The sequence below is a fragment of the Centrocercus urophasianus genome, unplaced genomic scaffold (assembly GCF_019232065.1).
Source record: "Centrocercus urophasianus isolate 14NV4802_14NV808 unplaced genomic scaffold, USGS_Curo_1.0 seq_14, whole genome shotgun sequence".
Taxonomy (NCBI): Eukaryota; Metazoa; Chordata; class Aves; order Galliformes; family Phasianidae; genus Centrocercus; species Centrocercus urophasianus.
Window position 1 is genome coordinate 4258919 of NW_024884586.1, and position 19239 is coordinate 4278157.

Below are 19239 nucleotides of genomic sequence, written 5' to 3' on the forward strand. Positions count from 1 at the left end.
GTATTTTATTTTTTTGAGGGGATGGAGGGGTGGGGAGGGCTCTCAAAGCAATTTATTTTCTGCAATTAGAAATCTGTCACATTTTCTATTATACAAACGTCTACTCTTCAGGTCTTATAAGATGGGGAACCAATATAGATACTTTCTCATTGGTTCCTGGATACTTTCCATCTGTATTTTAAGTGAGCTTTTGTTGTTCCTGTTAACAACAAAATCCTCAGCTGGATTCTCAGCTACTTAGTAACAATTGCCCAATTTTCATCCTCACATCCTTTCATTTCAAAATTGCTCGTGCAGGTGGTGGCTATACAGCTCTTCTCCTTTTACAAGACTGTAATGTGTGTGCTTGTTATCAATCTTGTTTTAGTCCAGGCTAGTTTGCAGGAATTGCACTAGCAGAAGTCTTTAATGATCAATTCCTTGCCAATCTCTGCTAGCACATGGTGGAAACATTCTCAGTGCCTGTTGTGATGGGTCTGATTGCCTCTCTAATGTAGATGAACAGTCAATTCTTTGCAGCTTTCATGACATCAATGTTAAAATATTTCATTCAGTTAAGTGTGAAGGAAGTGATTGTGCAAATGAAATCTTAATTCTAGTGTTTTTCAGTTGTGTGTCCAAAAAGTGATCACTGGAAGCTCTCACATTCCAAAACTTTATATCCAACTGAATTTTTCATGACCTCCAGGCAGATGAGTATGTTTCAAGTTGGAGCTTCAGCTTTCAAGACAGGTGACCATGATTACATCTGTTTTTTCTATGAGGGCTACTCTGAAAGCAGTGCCTTCTGTTTTATTGCATTGGCCCGTTATGTCAGAGGTGGATGTTGGTGTTACAGTAGCAGAGGTGGAACCTTCATGTCACTATCCCATTACATTTTGTTTCTGTACGACAGATGGCAGCAGAGCGGGGCAGGCTGACAAAATGGTGTCTAGCCTGTAGATGCAGGTGAAGAAAAGGTGTGGAACTGAATTTTTCTATGTGGAAAAAAATGTCATCCACTGACATTCACCAACAATTGCCGAGTGTGTCTGGAGACCAAAAAGTGGGTGTGAGCATCATGAGGCAGTGGGTGGTGCAAAATGTGTTCCCTCCACTGGTGCAGGTTTTGATGAGTGCAACATGCAGGTTCCTGTTTGTTGCTGGTGAAAATGCATAGCTAATGGTGTTATTGAAAAAGTTATTGAAAGTATGTTGTGATCTGACCTTCCAGTAATACTTCTAAGAGAAAGTAATCAAACTGAATGGACAGCCTGGTTGTCAGCCATCTCTTTCAGAACAGGCCTCCTCTTTTGTGGTGATTAGAGGTCTTCAAGTGGATAGCACTAGGAAAAGATGAAGCTGTTGAGTTGAGGCATATTCTCTTCAGTAGAGGGCAATAATACTTGAAAATATGAGCCTAAATTTTCTGGGAATAGTGTTACTAACATGAGATAGAAGATGAGAATGGCAGTACATCTTTTGGTTTTGCTAGGGTAGGAGAAAAATTAATTTTGTCATCTTCACAAATATGTTTTCAGCTGTATTTCATATATCTTTCAAGGAAATGGAGAAATAATTTTTTTTTAGCTACCCACCTACAATGTGTGGAAAGAAATTTACAGCAAACACCAATGGTGTTTGAAAGAAAAAGAGAACACCCGAGGACAGTTGAAATTCAGAGGCTAGGAATATGCAAGAAAACAGTCCTTGGTGTATAAATGATCTCAGTGAGCTATGAAGAAACCTATAAGGAAAGTAGAAGGGGAGGCTGGACAAGTGCAGAAATGGTAGTTGGCTCCAGAATCATTACAATAGGAGTAGTTCTTGATTGAGTTAAAACAATGTATCTTGATGATTCTTTCTGATTCTAAGTAAGAATTAAAGGATGCGCACTTCCAAAAAGAAAAGATGTGTATATTTAGGACACAAGGCTGATAGCCTTGTGTGACTGAACTGGGCAGCAATAGGACTAGAATCCTGGGCCTCGGTGTTGCTCTCTAGCAGTAACTCTTCTGGCTTTTCCCTAGCTTCACAAACATCTTCAAACTGGTGGTTTCTCACTGTATGCAGAGCCTTTGTCATAAGCTATACCGATATTCAGTGGGAAAAAGTAGCTCAGTGCAGTAGGTATTTGGGGAAAATTCTCAGTGCTTGATGGCGCCAATTTGGTCCCTTGTACTCAAACAATTTTTTCATCTGGGGAGCAGGGAAAGAAAAAGATCGTAAAGATGATATTAGTGATCAACTGCAGTTTTTTGATGTCTACAAAAGATCTGGGGTATCTTTCTGTAGAAATGTGTTCAGTTTTATTGCCTTGTTTCCTTATGTAAGTAAGTGACTGCATGATCTAACAACCTGAGTTGAATAGCCAGTCCTTTTGGTCTTTCACAGGCTATGAATACAGTAAGAGCACTCAACCCTTCTGAAGATATGCAAATGTAGGCATTTAAAAGATTTACATTCATCTTTCACAGGCCTCAGAAATATAAATATGAAATATCCAGAACCTTGTCACTTCAGTAATAATTAAGCTGATGGCCTATTATGTTCGATTGCAAATCAATATAGTATCTTTTGGTGCCACTTGAGTTCTTGAGGGTTGGCTTGGGGCCAGCACTAGTTATACAATTGAAGAGCTGCAGCTGCATCGAAAACTTCTCTGCCATTTCCATTCAGAAAGAATAGACTGGTAACAATGGTGGCCAGCCTCTTCATAGTAATTGTGTGCAAGTACACATTTTGAAATAGTGTTTTTGTTCAGCAGGTGCTGTTATTTTACTTCAATTTGAATTTTGAAATATGGACGAGAGAAGGGGCCTAATCTTAACAGCATCTAACCTACAGCTGTTCAGAACAGGACAGCAAACAGCATATTTTGCTTAGCTGAAAATCATAATTGCTCATTCTTCCTGGCATATTAGTAGACCAGTACTGAGCCTCTGAAATTATCTAGTATTCTCAGGCTTTTACTTTACGAAGTGATCTACAATACCCTGGAAGAACAATTCTAGAACATCTGACTATAAACTTTCCCACAAGAAGCTAATGTTTTATGTCAGAAAGCACAAAATGAATAGATGGTTCACCAAGGCAGTGTCAGAAGTACTGACCTCTAGCAACATCATTGCTGAATTGCAAAGTATATATTATTTCAGTCAACTGCAAAAGCTGGGGAAACAACCTGTATAATGGTGACTTCTTGCAATTGATTTTTGTTCGTTTTCCTCTTCTCCTTTTAAAGAAAGAAAAGTCCACTGGGGTTTGAGGAGGACAGCAGGGTATGTTTTTTGAGCATATATACTTTTGAAAATTATTTAATGATTTTTATTTTTTGTCTAGTTTTTTTTTTTTTCCTATGACTTAACAAACAAACAAACAAAAAACAAAAACAAAATCCTCCATGAATTTTAGGACACAAGATGATACAGTAAAAAAGAAAGGAAAGGAACAGAAGACGTGTGATTGGTCAGATGTTAACAATTTCAACCCTATAATCATAAGATGGTCCCCAAAATCAGGCCACAAGTAAAAAGGTGCTACCAATAACACTTATCCTGAAAAGCTGTAGATTTAAATTTTAATCATTTCCAATCATTTGATGAAACTTACATGATCTATGTTAAGATATAATATTTAGTTCTTTGCAAGATCGGCTTCTACGTGAGAATTTAATGTGATGAACATGTCTGAAATTGGGATGCTTACTTAGATGCCTTAAACCTGATCTTTTTCCACACGAGTGCCTACTTATGTCTGCGTCTTAGTGGTCATTACAGAATGATAGGCATGTAACTTCAGTAAGGCAAAGTTTTGGCTCAAGCAAATTCATTATAAAAACTCAACTACTACCTTGTATATATAACAGTGTTTACTTGTTCCTGCTTTGGGATTTATGAAACAATGCATTTTTCACAGCTAATATTCTGTCAAAGTCATCAAATCATTTCTAGATGTAATTTCATTTAGACCAAGATCTTGAGAAGGCAAGAGATGTGCACACTTAACATATTGTACTGATAGTAAACCCCATTGAAGATGCTGCTTTTGAACAAATCTCTGAGGGAAATAGGAAATAATTCACTTGCATTCAACATACAAATAATAACAAAGAATAAGCTTTTATCATAGAACATCTCCCTGGAAAGCCAGAGCTTTATATTGTTGAAAAACAGAAAGTGTGATACATTAGAAAAGCACTGTCTGGTTTTTGACACAATAACTTCTATTCAAGATGCTTTTTTCTTAACACTTTCCAAAGGAAGACAGAAAGTCAAAAATACTGAATAATGCACAAGATATTTTTTTCATACAGCTTCTGGGAAGGCTAACTAGGCGAGGTACTAGGTTGGGTTTGCTTCTCATGAATAAAGAACAACTAGTTGAGACAACATTCATTCGCAGTTTTTCCTGCAGTGACCAGGAAATGGTGTAATTAAGATCCAAAGGGAAGCAATGAGGATAAATAGCAGAATGTAAGCCCTGCTTTTTGCTACTGCTATAGGCTATAAGACTATTTAAGGGACTAAGAGCTGGGGTTCTATGGGAGGTTACTTTTCAAGGCAGATAATAAATTTGTTGATTATCGAGGGCAACTACTTCAAAGCACATTAATTGCCTAGTCCACTGGATGTGAAAAATGAAGATATGTGGCAGTAGACTACCATAACTGATCAGTGAACTCCTCACCAGATTGAAATGTGAAAAGGAAGCTTATGAGAGGTGGAAACAGGAGCAGGTTCTGAAAGAATGTAATTGAGAAGTCCAAAACTTGAACAGTTATGAAATTGGTAAGAGGTGTGAGGCAGTAAGGTCTTCAATATATGTGTTTACAACAAAAATGTAGATGGGAAAATAAACTGTTCCCACTGCTGAATAGTGCAGGTAATCTTGTGTTTCTTGTCTCATACTTTACTAGCAATACCTGCTTTCTGGCTTTATAGGTCTCTGGCCTAGTAGCAAAGTTTGGGAAAGAAAGGTATTGTAGGTGGCAGAGGAAGACTGCATTTTAACTAAAAGTGTGTTCAGGTCCATGAAGCCATGTAGAATGCGTTCAAAAGTGCTGAGGGAGATGAATGACTTCATTAGGAAGCCCCTGTCTTCTTGAGGAATACGTGTTCCCTGGGGAAAGTTCCTGATGTGTGCAGAAATAAAATATTTGCTTACGTTCAAAAATAAACAAGAAAGAAGATCTGAGGAAAAATAGGCTGATCAGCCTGCTTTGCCCTTACTACAGTAATTCAGGAATATCTTTGTATATTGTTTAGTATTTCTGTTAAAAACACTGCTTAATGCAATGGGACAATGTTTTGGGAGCTTAAAATGTTGAAGTTTTTATTTGCCCCTTGCCTTGCAGTTCAGTACGTTTACGCCTACATGAAGTTGAATGTTCAAGAAAAAAGTAAAATATATATATATACATTAAAATGTTTCAACCACATTAAAAAATTCACTTAGTCTTTCTTATTAATCAATTAACATATTTTAGTACTAAATATTTCTGTGTTTGAGTGCTTGAGGTTTTCTTAGCTATAGTTATATCTGAATTTGTATATTCAGAAAGTGGTCGTAGAGAAGGAGAACGTGAAAAATGCGGTGTACAAACATTGTCAGTGCATCAGCTTATGAACAGCAACCAAGTTGGAAAAGCCAAGTCAGGTCACAAGACTGACATTCTTCTGATTGGATATTTGTGAAAATGTTTCTGTTCTGAAACCACTTAGAATGTGCATTGGATGTGACTGAACTGAGCAACAGTAATAAGCACCACTACTTTGTAATCACTCTCTCAATCACATTTATGTCTTAGAGGGAAGGAATGGGGAACTGAAAATAACTAAAAATATTAATATAAAATAACAAAAATCCTTGAATTATCTTGCAGATTCAAATTCAAATTTTGGAAAGAAATCTTATCTGTTTTATGATGTGGAACATACAGTAGGAGACACATATGAAGAAAGGAAAACAGAATTTAGTGAATTGTTTTGCATTGCTCGATTCTATATTAGCAGTTTGAATCCAAAGAGACTTGCTGAGGCCAGTATGTTACAAAGACAGTTATGTGAACTGTAGAATGAGCACAGAAAGAAAGCCTTGGGCTGCCCAATGAACAGGAGGTGGTTTTGTAGACTTCTGTAGTCTGAGGTTGCAGAGATAGGTTACTCAGTACTCTTAGGCTAACTTAATAGAAACTAAACAATAAAACTCTTTGTCTAATTGTCTAATTGTCTAGAATAACATGTACAAATAAGAAACATAATTACTTTGCTTCATGTTCATTGTTGGGTATTGTCATGTCTTATCTGTAACTCATTAGAACTGCTTGGATGTTGTAATAGTTCCAATTTCTGCTGTTTTGTGATGTGAGCCTTTATCTCGTTACACTTCTCATTTCTCTGTCTTTTGCTGTTAAGGATTGCACTGAAATAGTGTCACATTCTTACAACAGTTAATACTTCAAAATCTTCTCCCTATATTTGAAAACGCATTAGAGAGATCAGCACAAAGTGTGTTGGGTAAATACCTTTTAACAAAAATTAGTCTTCATAGAACAGCACTATAATGGGGAGAGCAGAGGATATTTTGAAAGGAAGTAATGCCTTGCATCAACTTAAAAATAAATCATTCTATGAATATTCTATTGTTTCTTCTAGGACAACAAAACAAATGAGTTACGAATTATTTCAGCTGTCAAGTTAGAAGCAGGAGATTGAAGATAGCCAATGCACTTGAGTATCAAATAGATTTCCTTGTTGATGAGTGTTTTTAGTAGAAATTAGATCAGTCAGTATTTTACAGAATTCCTTTTTCTTACTAAAAGATATTCTACTCCTCTGATTCCTTCCTCTTTTTCTCTTTTGCTAGCAGGTCTCCAGCTGGCCTGGGAGGCTTATCACCTCTATGTGGTTATTAACAGTCCATTTGCTTAAGTACCTACCATAATTACTTTGTATAGTTCCTCTGAGAGAGACTTCATTTAAGGAAGTCTACAAAAAGTTCTGGTCTGACTGATGAGCATGCAGCCACATATCTGCCACCTGCTAGCATCTCTTAAGCCAAAATAAGTTTTTGTGGGAGAGATCCTGTGCTGTTCAGTATTTTTACAGGTTTTATTTCCCAACTCACTTCACATTCCCTAGTCCCCTTTCTTTTCCAGCTCTAGCTCTTTATTTTCAGCTCTGTGTTCCAGTAGAAACTGTTCTGAATTTTGTGGGTGTGATACTGTGCAACACATACAAACCGGGGAGATTTCATGAACTGAATTTAGCAGAACTTTCATCAGGACAGCCAAAAGAATGCTATAGAGTAAAGGTTCACAATCCCTCCTGAGCATAAAACACTACAAAATGATTGTGCTATGTAGCACAAATATAAAGAATGATATTAAATTGTACTTCTGAATGTTCTTGAGGTATTTTGGTTAGTCTGTAGAAACTGTGTTCCTTTGCAGGAAACAAAGGCATCTTGCTTCACATTGTCATGATCATAAAACTGCATTCTTTTTACTGATGCTGGCATCCCTTTAAGTCAGATAATAAGCTTTCTAGAATAGCTAGAGATTATAATAAGGTATGATAACCTTCACTATATCATGTTAATGATATTGCTTCCCAGCCATTTGTGTCATTTCTCTATAGGCTCACAAACCCAGTTTCCTTTAAAATTTAACTAAAATGCTCAAGTGATACTAATGAAATCATGAGTTTCTTCATTATCCCATTTAAATCTGCAAGGCCACACCTTTCACCATGGTTGGAATCAAAGCCCTGAATCAACTTGCTTGCTAAAGTTGAGAGCATGTTAACTCAACCTTCTTTGCATTCTTTTCATGGATTTGCTCTGAGTTTTGGGTTTACAACAGACTTTGAACTACAAATGAGGCAGAATCCCTAAACATAAATTTTCCTGAACAAATATTGCCCAGCATTTCAGACTTTTTAACTCAAATGATTACAACAGAAGGCATGGGATTGAAAACTCAATTTGAGGCTGTAAATATAGTTGAAAAAGAATAACAGATACCTTTTTCCTTTCTGAATAGGAGTTGCAGTATTTAATTCACTTGGCATCTCTCAAGCCTGTTTCTGAGCATATGTCATAGTAAGCCCATCAAAGTCTATGGAAAGACTCGATGTATTTGTACACTAAACATACAAATACTTTATATTCAGACCTTTTCCTTTTTTTCCCTTGTATTTCTAAAAACAAAAGTTCTGTACTGTTTTAGAATTAATAGACTCACTCAAAGAATTCTGAATGTTATTCAACTGCACTTTTCTGTAAGAGAGCAGACATTGCATCTGTAAGGACAGTGACTGTAGCCATTTAAAAAAGCAAAGGCAAAAAACTCCCAAAGCCACACATTCATGCAGGTACAAAACATCACAAAGGCTCTTCATTCATTTTAATGCACCACAGTTTAAGAACAATAGATTTCAGCCTTGTGATCAGCAGTTCTATAACTTCTTTTTTTTTTTTTTACCTTAAATATTCCAGACAAATGAGTACAGCGCATTGCCTTCTCTGTGGGCTCAAGGCTTCAATAACATACATCAAAATTGACAAGTGCCATAAAAACGGCCTTCAGTGGGGCGTTATGTAATTTGTACCTATTTTGTAAGCCTTTTCTTGATAGTTCCAGAAATAAGAGCTTACACTGAAGACTGACAGAAGTTGAACTGCAGAGGTGTGAACAACATTACTATGGCAACATTAAATGTTGGGTATGTGAAGAGACAGGTGAGACCCCTGTGGATCATCAAATGCCAACCTGGCTATTATAATGAATGGTAATTGGTTAAATTATTAAGCATTCTATTGCTTATCCCACAGTAACTAAATGGTCTTGCAGTTCAGTAATTACCATATAATTACTGAATGACTGATGGTCTCTTCTCTTTGTGATTTTTTTTTTTTTTTTTTTTTTTTTGTAGAGTCTAATCTGTCACAGAAACAAAAAGTGTCTAAAGCTTTCTTACCGATCATGAGTCATGTAAGGTGCTGAATGTTTTTGATTCATTGATGTATAATGCATTGCCATTTTGAATTTCTTTGGGGATTGGTCACCAAGGGTGCAAAACACCCCTATGGAAGCAGGAAACCAGTTAAGATACTGATCTGAGATTTAAGGTCTAATTTGTCTGTTAAACCCAATAGAGCCCAGGTTTGTGATAATTTATCATATATTTAGATTAATAAAGCTCTGATTATAGCTTTTACCTGCATAGATCCCAGGGTGAATGGTAAGTTTGTCCACTTCATTCAGCTCATTTCTACTCTTTGAACAGCTGCTGAGCTGCAGCCAAGAGTCACTTTTGAGCAATGCTCTTAATTGCTTTTTGAGCCATTAGGTGCCACTTCTGTACTGAAATTGGAGCCAAATGCACACATCTCCTTTCCTTCGTTGCTGAAGTGGCAAATTCACGTCTCGTCTGGGAAAGAGATGCTGTTAGCTATTGCCTCCCATAGGCATCCAGGAGGAGTGCAGTCCTGTGTTTTTGCTTGGTTTCAACTGTGAAGTTGCAGATAAAAGCTATGACTTCCCCTTTGAGACTAGAACTGTAGTATACCTCCTCCCCTTCATTACAATGAAGTAAACTCCAGTATTAGCTGAGAAGTGTTTTCCTAAATCAATGCTAGCAGTACTTGACTCCCAGTAATGGAAAAGAAGTTGGCACTCAAACTTTCCTTTAGCTACTGCCTTGCTCAACCTACAGATAGCAAAGTCTGACTTTGAACACAAGAGGGTAATAGTTTTGTTGTTTGTCTTAGGTTCCATCTTCTGGATCAAACTATGTTTGATCTCTAAATTAACACATCCGTTCAAATAAGACATTTTCTGCATTTCTGTACTCCATCTGTTAATCTGCACAGCAGTTTCTTTTTGTCACCTTTTGTCTAGCTAGTCTGTTTAAACTTTGCACTGTCAGTCTAAGGGATTGTGGGCTCTTGTGTGTTTCTGCAAGTCTTCAGTCACTTGTTTTTGTTTTTGTTCCCACAGGTAGTATCATAATATGTTGAATTTTGGTATCAGAGAATACAGCTCATTCAGCTAGTCTATTTTATACCACATTTAATCCTCTTTACACTTTACTATAGTGACTGCATACTAAGAAGATGTTGGATATGGTTATGTGACACAAGAACCAAGGCAGATATGTCAATTAACTGAGACAATTTTAGAACTAGTATAAAAAGAAGATTGAGTTTTCTTCTGGGTAAATTTGAAGTCTTTTTTTCAAATGGTCTTAAAAATCTTAGGCTTTCTAATCAAATGTAGAGTGATAAAAGTCAATATTTTACTTTCTAATGAAACCACTGATCTTTTAGAACTTGCCACCTTCTGAACATAATTGTTGATGATAGCCCTTTCTTGTGCCTTCATAATTAAGGGTGGGATTTGAGGTTCTATTTTAGAGTATCTAGCAAGTTACAGTGATAATGACAGGAGTGCATTTGAATATCTCATTGAGAAGAGGAATATGCCCAGTAAGTATTTAAGAATTGGGATTAAGAAAGCTTGGGGTTGCAGAACATAGACTTAGAACATAGGAATTTCAGCAATGCTCCCGTATGACTGTGTACAGATAGCAAGATTCAAATAACTTGTTTTAACATCCTGAGTAGCCTAGATTGCCATGTTTGCTAACATTAGGCAAAGTTTTGAGAAAGAAATTGTCAGTGGAAGGAATGCAGAGCTGAATTATTGCAGTAATTTGAAGAATTCTGTGAAGTAAATTGACGTCTTGACGCTAGCAGATAGATGTGTTTGATTCTTAATTACAACGCAGAGATGATTTCTTAATTTTATAATAAAGAGTGTTGGGGAAAATTATGGTTAGGGAGAGTTGAGAGTATAAAGGCATATTCTGTGAATTTTCGAGGCTGAGGCGAGGAATTTTCATCCACTAATACAACTTTTTTTGCTTGATTTTTACAAATGCTAAAGCAGATTTTATTTTTTTTTTAGTTCAAGCACAGTATTAGAGCTCAGCAAGACTGCAGCGACTGTGCATGTATTGTTGATGACTTCAGCAGCATCCAGAGTCATGAAGTATGGGTGGTTATCAGCTGATAGGAGAATCCATTTATGAAGTGTCAGACATTTTCAGAGCCTTTAGGGAAGACTAGGATTAAAGAGAGAGTGTAGAGATGAAATAGTTCCTATAGTTGGAACTTTTGATTAAGAAAACTGAGTAGTTGACAGTAAAAGTAAATTCCTTAATTCCTTTTTGGGGTGGCTATGGTGAATATCAACTCTTATATTGCATACTAGGTCTTTAAAAAAAAAGAATTAAGCAAGCTCAGGGTTACAAAATACAACTGCTACTGATTTGGGGCTCACTCAGATTTGAGTTTGCAAACCTTTATTCTGTACAGAATTGATTCTCTTGGGAAGTGCTAAAGTTAAGGATGAGATTAGAGCTAGACTTCTGGAACTTGAGTGTTTTTATTTAGAAATACAGTTGAATTTTGGAAGACCCTGGAAGGTAAGTCTATGGTTATGGGGGTTTTTTTTGTTTGTTTGTTTGTTTTAGAGATCTGCAGGTGCCTAATTTTGTATTCAAATACTTTTCAATTAGTTAGGATCTGGGGCAGAGAATGGAGGGGAGCAAAAATAGGATTTCTAGTGAATTCAGAAGGTCTCACAGGAAATACAAAACAAAACAAAACAAACAAATCCTTAGTTTTCTCTCTGAACCAGTGAGTTCCCCTGCATAAATTTGAATTTGGGATTAGACTATAGGCTAAATTGTACAGTAAGCTAAGGTTGAAGGATGTAGACTGACATCTATTTTCAACTGGGTAAGGATATTGAAACACAGTAGGTTTTAATACTATGTTCTTGTGTTTCACTCTATACTCATGTTCCCTGTGTTCAGAAATGTTGTGAGATAGGGTAAAGACTCATGACAGGGTTGATTCAAACAAAGTCCAATGTAGTTTCCTGTACATCTATATATCCTATTGCTATCAAGACAAGATTTCCTATTCTTTGGAGTTAATAAAGTCTTTTAATTTTTTTTTTTTTTCATTAGAGATAACAAGGCAAGCTGAGGACAAGAAACAGCAAAATCTTTTTTAATTTATTGTCCTGCAGTTATAGAATCAAGCTTAAGATTCACTGGCTTATGCCTGGGGATCATGAATTTTAGCCGCTTTGATTTAGAACCTAATGTAAACTGAAGATAGGTATCAGTGTTTTTGATTATTTTATTCTTTAATAGCACATCAAAATATCTTCACTTTTAAGCATGTCTGTATTTTTGGTAATTATTTATGTTACAGTAAAGATAGAATAGATGGGATGATTCTTCTAGGTAAAATGACTACAGATATCAGCTAATGTGGATGCTTTCCACTTAAGTCAGGCAGTAATTACTAATGATTTCAACCAGAGAAACAAAAATTGAAAATCTCTATCATGAACCTAAAATATCTTATTTCCGATGATAGTTACATATGAAACTGTGTGTGTTTTCAGAAAGAGTGAACTGCCTAGGTTTTAGGAATTTTGAACTTTAAGTGGGATTTCTCCAGATTTGTCAGTTCCATGAATTCTATCTGAAGCAGATGTTAGTTAGTCCAGCTCGACATTTCGTTTAGCAACATCTTCCTAATCTTTCTCCATTTTTGAATGAGCTTGAGTTTTAGACAGAAAGCATTTTTAATTCTTTAGAGAAATACCTAGTTCAGCACAACTGAATATTTTGCTTCTAATTTTGGGGAGCATTTGTTCAATAGGCTAAAGCACTTTTATAGGATGCATGTGATGCTGTGGTGCATATCCTTCTTCTTGCCAGAGTTTAACTTTGCAATTCCCCCATGAGTGTTCTGAGTATCTGCTTGTAAAAGAGGAATATGTTCTGTTTCCATGAAATAATTAAATATTCACTGGACTGAAAAAGTAAACAAGAAGGAACTTTATGAGCTGGTGGGTGGGATATTAGTGTGCAGACAAGTGAGTGAATAGCTATTGCTCCACTGAATATTTAATGTAAAATACTTGGTCATTTTGGGAAGCAGGAACTGCAACCTCTGCATTCCAGTATCACTGACCCAACAAGTGGACTACAGTGTGCTCTTTTACCTATTATTCTATTTAAATTGGAAATGAGAAATTGAAATAATCAAATCATATAGACTGTATCCTCTTAGTCTGGGCAGTCTTCTGTGATTTGGAATCTGGGTTAGAGAAGTAACAGATTTAGAAGGCCTAAGTCTCTGATGCTCTGAGGAAGTATTCCCAGCAATGCTTTGTTTAAGTACAGATCATGTAATAATATATGACCATGGTTCTGTTAAAGGATAAGCAATCTCTGAAATGCTCAACAGAGCCCCCAAACAGAATGATTTAAGGAATATCTACTTCACAAATTCTTAAAAGTCCTAAGCGTATTCAACTATTCATTGCACCCTCAGTGTAGGCAGCATTAACATGTTCAGTAGAGACTGTCAGAGCTCCAGTGATTGCATTCTAAGAATTTTGGACTGTGGAGGCATTTGGCAACAATGGACAGGAATTAAATGGCCTAAGATATAGGTGCTATGGTAGCAACTACTAGACAGGCAAATTTTTTTTTGACCTAGCTTTACTTTTCTTTAACATCTGTGCAATGGTTATAAATATAATCATTGATCGGGATGATAGAAGAACCATGCAGAATTAAAAACAAAACAAACAAACACAACAGGTAGAAAGCAAGAAATGCAATTTAGTTTGAATTTGACTGCACTCAAAAGTTATCAAGTTGTGTTTTGTCTTAGTGTTTATTTGTTTTTTAAGGTCAAATATAGATATATGTATATAATTTTCATATATTTGTGTATTTTCAGCCTTGGTTATCTAATAAACATAGTTATAATCAAACAAGGAAATAAGAGACAGCTGACACATTTAGGTGATGCCAATGAAGAATTTAAAGTAATTATGGAGATGACTTGGAACTGTGATTATATATTGAACAGATGAGTCAAATCCACTGTGCACCAGCTAGAGCTATCTTATAGCTCCTTGGAGTAGCTACTGAAAGAGGGGATGTAAAAAGGATTAATATCTCTGTTTCTGCTCTTAAAAGAAAAAAAAAATTGGAAAATGCTGAAATACTAATTCAATTTTTTTTTTTTGAGATTTTTATCACCTATGGGAACATGAAAGCAAAGTAAATGCAGAAATTTATTAAGTAAATAATTGTTTCCAAAGGTTTTAAAAGTTCCTTTGCAGAAGATATATTTATCCAGAGTCCTAGTTCTCTGGATCTTAAGGCATAATCAAGTTGGTTAATCAGCAAAGCCTGATAACTTCAGCACACAGCTGTAAATTAATAAAGTAGATTCTAGACACAAACATTAAGATGACACTGCAAACCTCTGCTCTTCATCTGTGTCTCAAGGTTCTGTACATTATTTTGATGTTTTTAAAGGCCAGATTAGATGGTGCCCTAGGCAACCAGATTTAGTGGATGGCAACGTTGCTCACAGTAGGAGACTTGAAACCGAATGATCTTCAAGTTCTCTTCCAACTCAAGCTATTCTGTGATTCTATGATTCTACTGTTGAGTAAAATAAACGTCTTCTACTCCCCAGCTGATCACGTGCAGGTGTAATAGTTATCTCGAGCACTTCAGGCCTATTTATCATGGTATCATTTGATATCAAGTATCAAATCAATAAAGTAATGCTTTAGTATTACAGTGCAGAACATATACACTCACAGTGGGGAAGGTTTTCAGGGTATGGAGTGAGTAGAGGAGAATTTGAATTAAGTTCTTGATGTAAAAATGCTTTGAAAGGAGCATGTTTTAAAACTGAAGAAAACATCTCCTGGCCCGTCTGAACTCAGTGATGGTAATTTGATATCTGTCAGTAAAAATAACAGGTGTTTGGGAACTGTTGAGTCACGGCCTGAACCACTGATTGATCACCTGGGGAATGGACCGGGTCAGCCCTGGGTGCACAGGTGAAGGCAATTCACATGTATGCCTGGAAGGGGTGGAGCCTGGCTGCAGCTCTCCTAGACCTCATTTGAAGGCTGACTGCCACTGAGGTAGGATCTCTCTTTGAAGATCCTGTATTTGTAGAGATTTTTTCCCTGCAAGCCTAGATCTCTAGGTACGGGTGAGTGTTCTTTGCCTATTTGTCTCGTTTTCCATTCTACTATGCTAATCTTTCTAACTGTAGCATGTGTATATCATGGTATTAAGCATAGTAATAATACATTGAAATGTTTACTATAGAACTTTTTTGTCTTCATCAAAAAATGGAGTATTTGTTACTAAATGTGGCTGAAGTTTAATTTTAATGTTTTGTTTAACAGAAAATAAGGTTTTTCAAACAATTTACAATATTTGGTAAATATTTATTATTAGCTATCAGGATAGTTATGTTTCATAAATTACTGCAAAGATGCATAACACTGTAAACTTTTTTTTTATCTTCAGAAATTCAAAATATGTTCCCTTCTAAGGATTTGTTCATCTAAGAAATAAGAAACAAATAATATTTTATAATACGTAGGCAGAGCCTTCAAAGAAATGCTGTGTAATGCTGTTTATTTAAGATTTTGAGGTTGATTTGGATGTTAAAACTTTAGAAAAAAAGTTCATGAAAAAGGATAAGTGCAAAATGATCTTTTCATAGCTATATCCTCCCAGCTTGCAAGGATCACTGATAGAGGAACCGTTTAATCAAAGGTACTGCCTGACCTGCTAATGGGGTTGTACTCCGTGAACATGTTTAATCCATTTTTGAATGTTTATCCCTTTGACCTCCATAACATCTGGTGGCAATGAATTTCACAGTATGATCATATAATGCATAGAGATGCATGCTGCCTTATGTTGAACCTGCTACCCCATTATTTCCTGGGGGGTTCCTTCATTCCTGTGCTTTGCAAAATAGAAAATAATTGCATCCTCCTGACGTGCTCCACATAATTTTATGTTTCTACAGACCTCTATCATAAGCTATCTATTTTTCCGAACTAAGAAATCCTGTGCATGCTTTCTTGGTATGGAAACTATTTTAATATGTCTTGTTGATGATCTGTGATGCAAATATTTATGTAAACTAAAAATACAAAGTAATAAATGAGTTGTAAAGAAATAATTGTCTGGAATTCTGCACCATGAGTAAACTGGGTTATATATTTATTGCAATAAAATTCTTTTTCTGGTAAAAATAATGACATGTTTTAGTGAGACCAATTCTCACTCAGGAAGTATGTAAAACATTTACTTTTGCTAATTGGTTAGGTGAAACTTGGGAGATATTTGAGTTGCTAGTATCCAGTGCAGATTATTTGTTGTCACTCAGATTCACTGGTTGTATCTCATAGTTAGAACTGTAGATATTTGTTTGAATTAGATGTGACCTAGGTTAAAAACAAAATGAGGAAGTGGAATTATCTGCTTGGTCTTATTGTGAATGGAGGAAAGTTTTCTCTGAAAAAGTTTTTTTTTTAAAAAAAAAAAAAAAAAAAAAAAAAAAAAAAAAAAAAAAAAAAAAAACCACCACTTATGTCTGTATGTTCTATTCTAATAAATATAAGCTTATTACTACAATCTTACGCTAGGAGGCAAGAGAAAGGATTCTCCTCTGTTCAAGTTCTTCCTCCCCATAAATGTTTCTCAGAGCACTGAATGAATCTGAAAACTGATGTATCTCATATTTCTAAGTGCTGAGTCTCAATTTTTAATAGAAATTTCTCAGCTGATCTTTAAGCACCCAGATGTCGAAAATCTGGTTTCTATCTCAACATACCGGTCAGGAAGTAGTAAAAGATCAGATATGTGAACTGTATCACTTCAGGTAGAACCTTCTCTTTTTTTTTTGCCCAATTTAATTGAATAGTCTGGAACCAAAGCAGCTTTTGAGGTGAGCAATGAATGAATGGCGCTCACATGTAAGTTTCCATTGATGTGTAGGGCTTTTTGGTGTGTTGTGTTGTATGTTTTTTTTCTGCCTTGTTCACAATGAAATGTGGTGCAAAAGTGAAAACAAAAGCCTGAAAAATTTTTGTAACAGCTGAGTAATTGTATTGTTAATGATACTAGTGCTGCTTATGAGGTTAGGATGGCCAACAGTATTAGTAAAAGTTAGTTTAAAATATTTAACATCATATTTTTGTATTGAAAACTACATTTTCATTGAAATCAAAATGTTGTATGGGCATATCTATTTTGCCAGTATCTGCAGCATGAGAAATAAAAATTCTTTTTTAGTCTTAGAGTTTTTGATGATAGTATAATAATTTTTCCCTAAGGGGAAATGCATCCTTTTAACTGTACACTTTGTTTCTTCAAAATTTGCATTTAGTTTAAAAATTCTGTCTTAAAAATTGTACTATTATATTAATTACAATTTTACCTTTTTAATAATTGAAATGTGGTTGCAACTGGAGCAGCAATATTGCTACATGGATAATGTGCTTTGCAAGAAGGGATGTTCTGAGGGACAGATAACTGCCAGAAAAGCGAGTGTCTTTTTAATGAATATGTTTACTCCTTATTTAAAATTTCTTACATGATTTTGAATTTTGTTGAGAGACTGAAAATCATGTTGTTGTTTTATCAGGAGTACACATGTACTCTGTTGGTAATGTGGCTATCTATTTTTGGAATGCTGCATATGGATCACTACAAAACCCAACAGTGATTTACAGATACAAATAACATAAAATTAAAACTTTAACCCCTTTGAAGAAGGTGCTGGTAAAATATTGGTAGTTTGTGAATGATGAGATGAGAACATGTTTAAATTTCTTTAAAATTGTTTCTGACAGAATTCAGCATTTGTAGCAGTACTAAGATTGCCAAGTGTCAGAAGTCAAAGTAGATTCCAAATTTTTTTTTTTTTTTTTTTTTTTTCCAATATCTTCTAGGTGTTTTGGATTGAGCTCTTACTGAAAAGAGGCTGAAAACAAGACTGCTGGGAGAGCAAAGAAGCTTTGAATTTCTTGCCTGCTTAATTCCAATTCATTTGTCCCTTCTGGATCCTGAATTCCAGGAAGGTAAGAGAAAATTGCTGTGGATCAGCCTTGTAGAGAAAGTGGTTAAGGTACCTAGAAAAATTGGATTATTACTACCAGTGCGCAATTCTCTTGTTCTTTCAATTTCACTCCGAGAACTGACGGTTCCTTAAAATCTGGCTGGCTACCAAGGGTACAATCAAACATCTGTGCACCAGATGCATGGAACATTTTGTCCAGCTGTGTTACTGCAGCTGCATCTCCAGAACACTACATATGTCAATTGCTCTGACCAGCAGGCGCTGGGAATACTATCGATAGGAATTACACTACAGAATATATATAAACACTACTGAATATATATATATACCATTTTTCCTATGGGTATGTTTGAGCGTCTAATCTTAGCTGGTGTGTATTCCCTTTAAAATGTCTCTTGTATTTCCAAGGGTAGAGCTACCACAGCAACAGTTCCTAGCAGTTCCCAATTTAGAATTTTTTTGCTTGCAAGGAAATAGTTACATCGGTGTTAAAAAGTTACAGATACACTCATTCAATTTGGAGTTAATGAATTATTATTATTGAAGTTCTTTATCTTCAGTAAATACCTATGTCCAAACTCACTGTTTTATGGAACAGTGAAATACCTTTAAAATTTAACCGCATGTAAATATGTTGCAAATTTAAAACTATTTGTGGATCACATGTAAAGAAAATGCATTGAAATAGGTGCAATCAAAACTTTCTAAAGTAGCTTCACATTATGAAAAAAGAGCAGAAATTTGCAAGGAGAAATTGATATAAAATCAATGTTTCACTAGTCTGCTTGTACCAAACTATTTAGACATCTGTAGATAGTAATTGTTGATTGTGTTTTACTAAAATCTTTTTTTAGTTTAGGTTTTAGTTTTTCAGTTTTGCTAAATTTAGTTTTGATTTAGTGCTCTCACTTTCTGTTTTTGGACTTCCTTTCTCTCCATCTTATTCTTCCAATAGTAACCTTTAGGCACATCTTGCCCTGTGTATTTGCCTTTACTGACACTGTCAAGAACAGAAGAGCCTTGTTGTATCAGGAGACATAAACAAGATAAAACACATTTATTTTCTTTGACTTAAATCGTAGGCAATGTTATCTAGGCTCTGAACTTAGTTTGTATTCAAATAATAATGGGAAGCAAAATGAAACATTTTTGATTCCGTTCCAGGCCTTTTAGTAGCAAATATTTCTCCACAGAAGAAATGTGGTCAAGGCTGTTTTTTCGTTCGTATGTCTTATGTTTCTCCCCCCT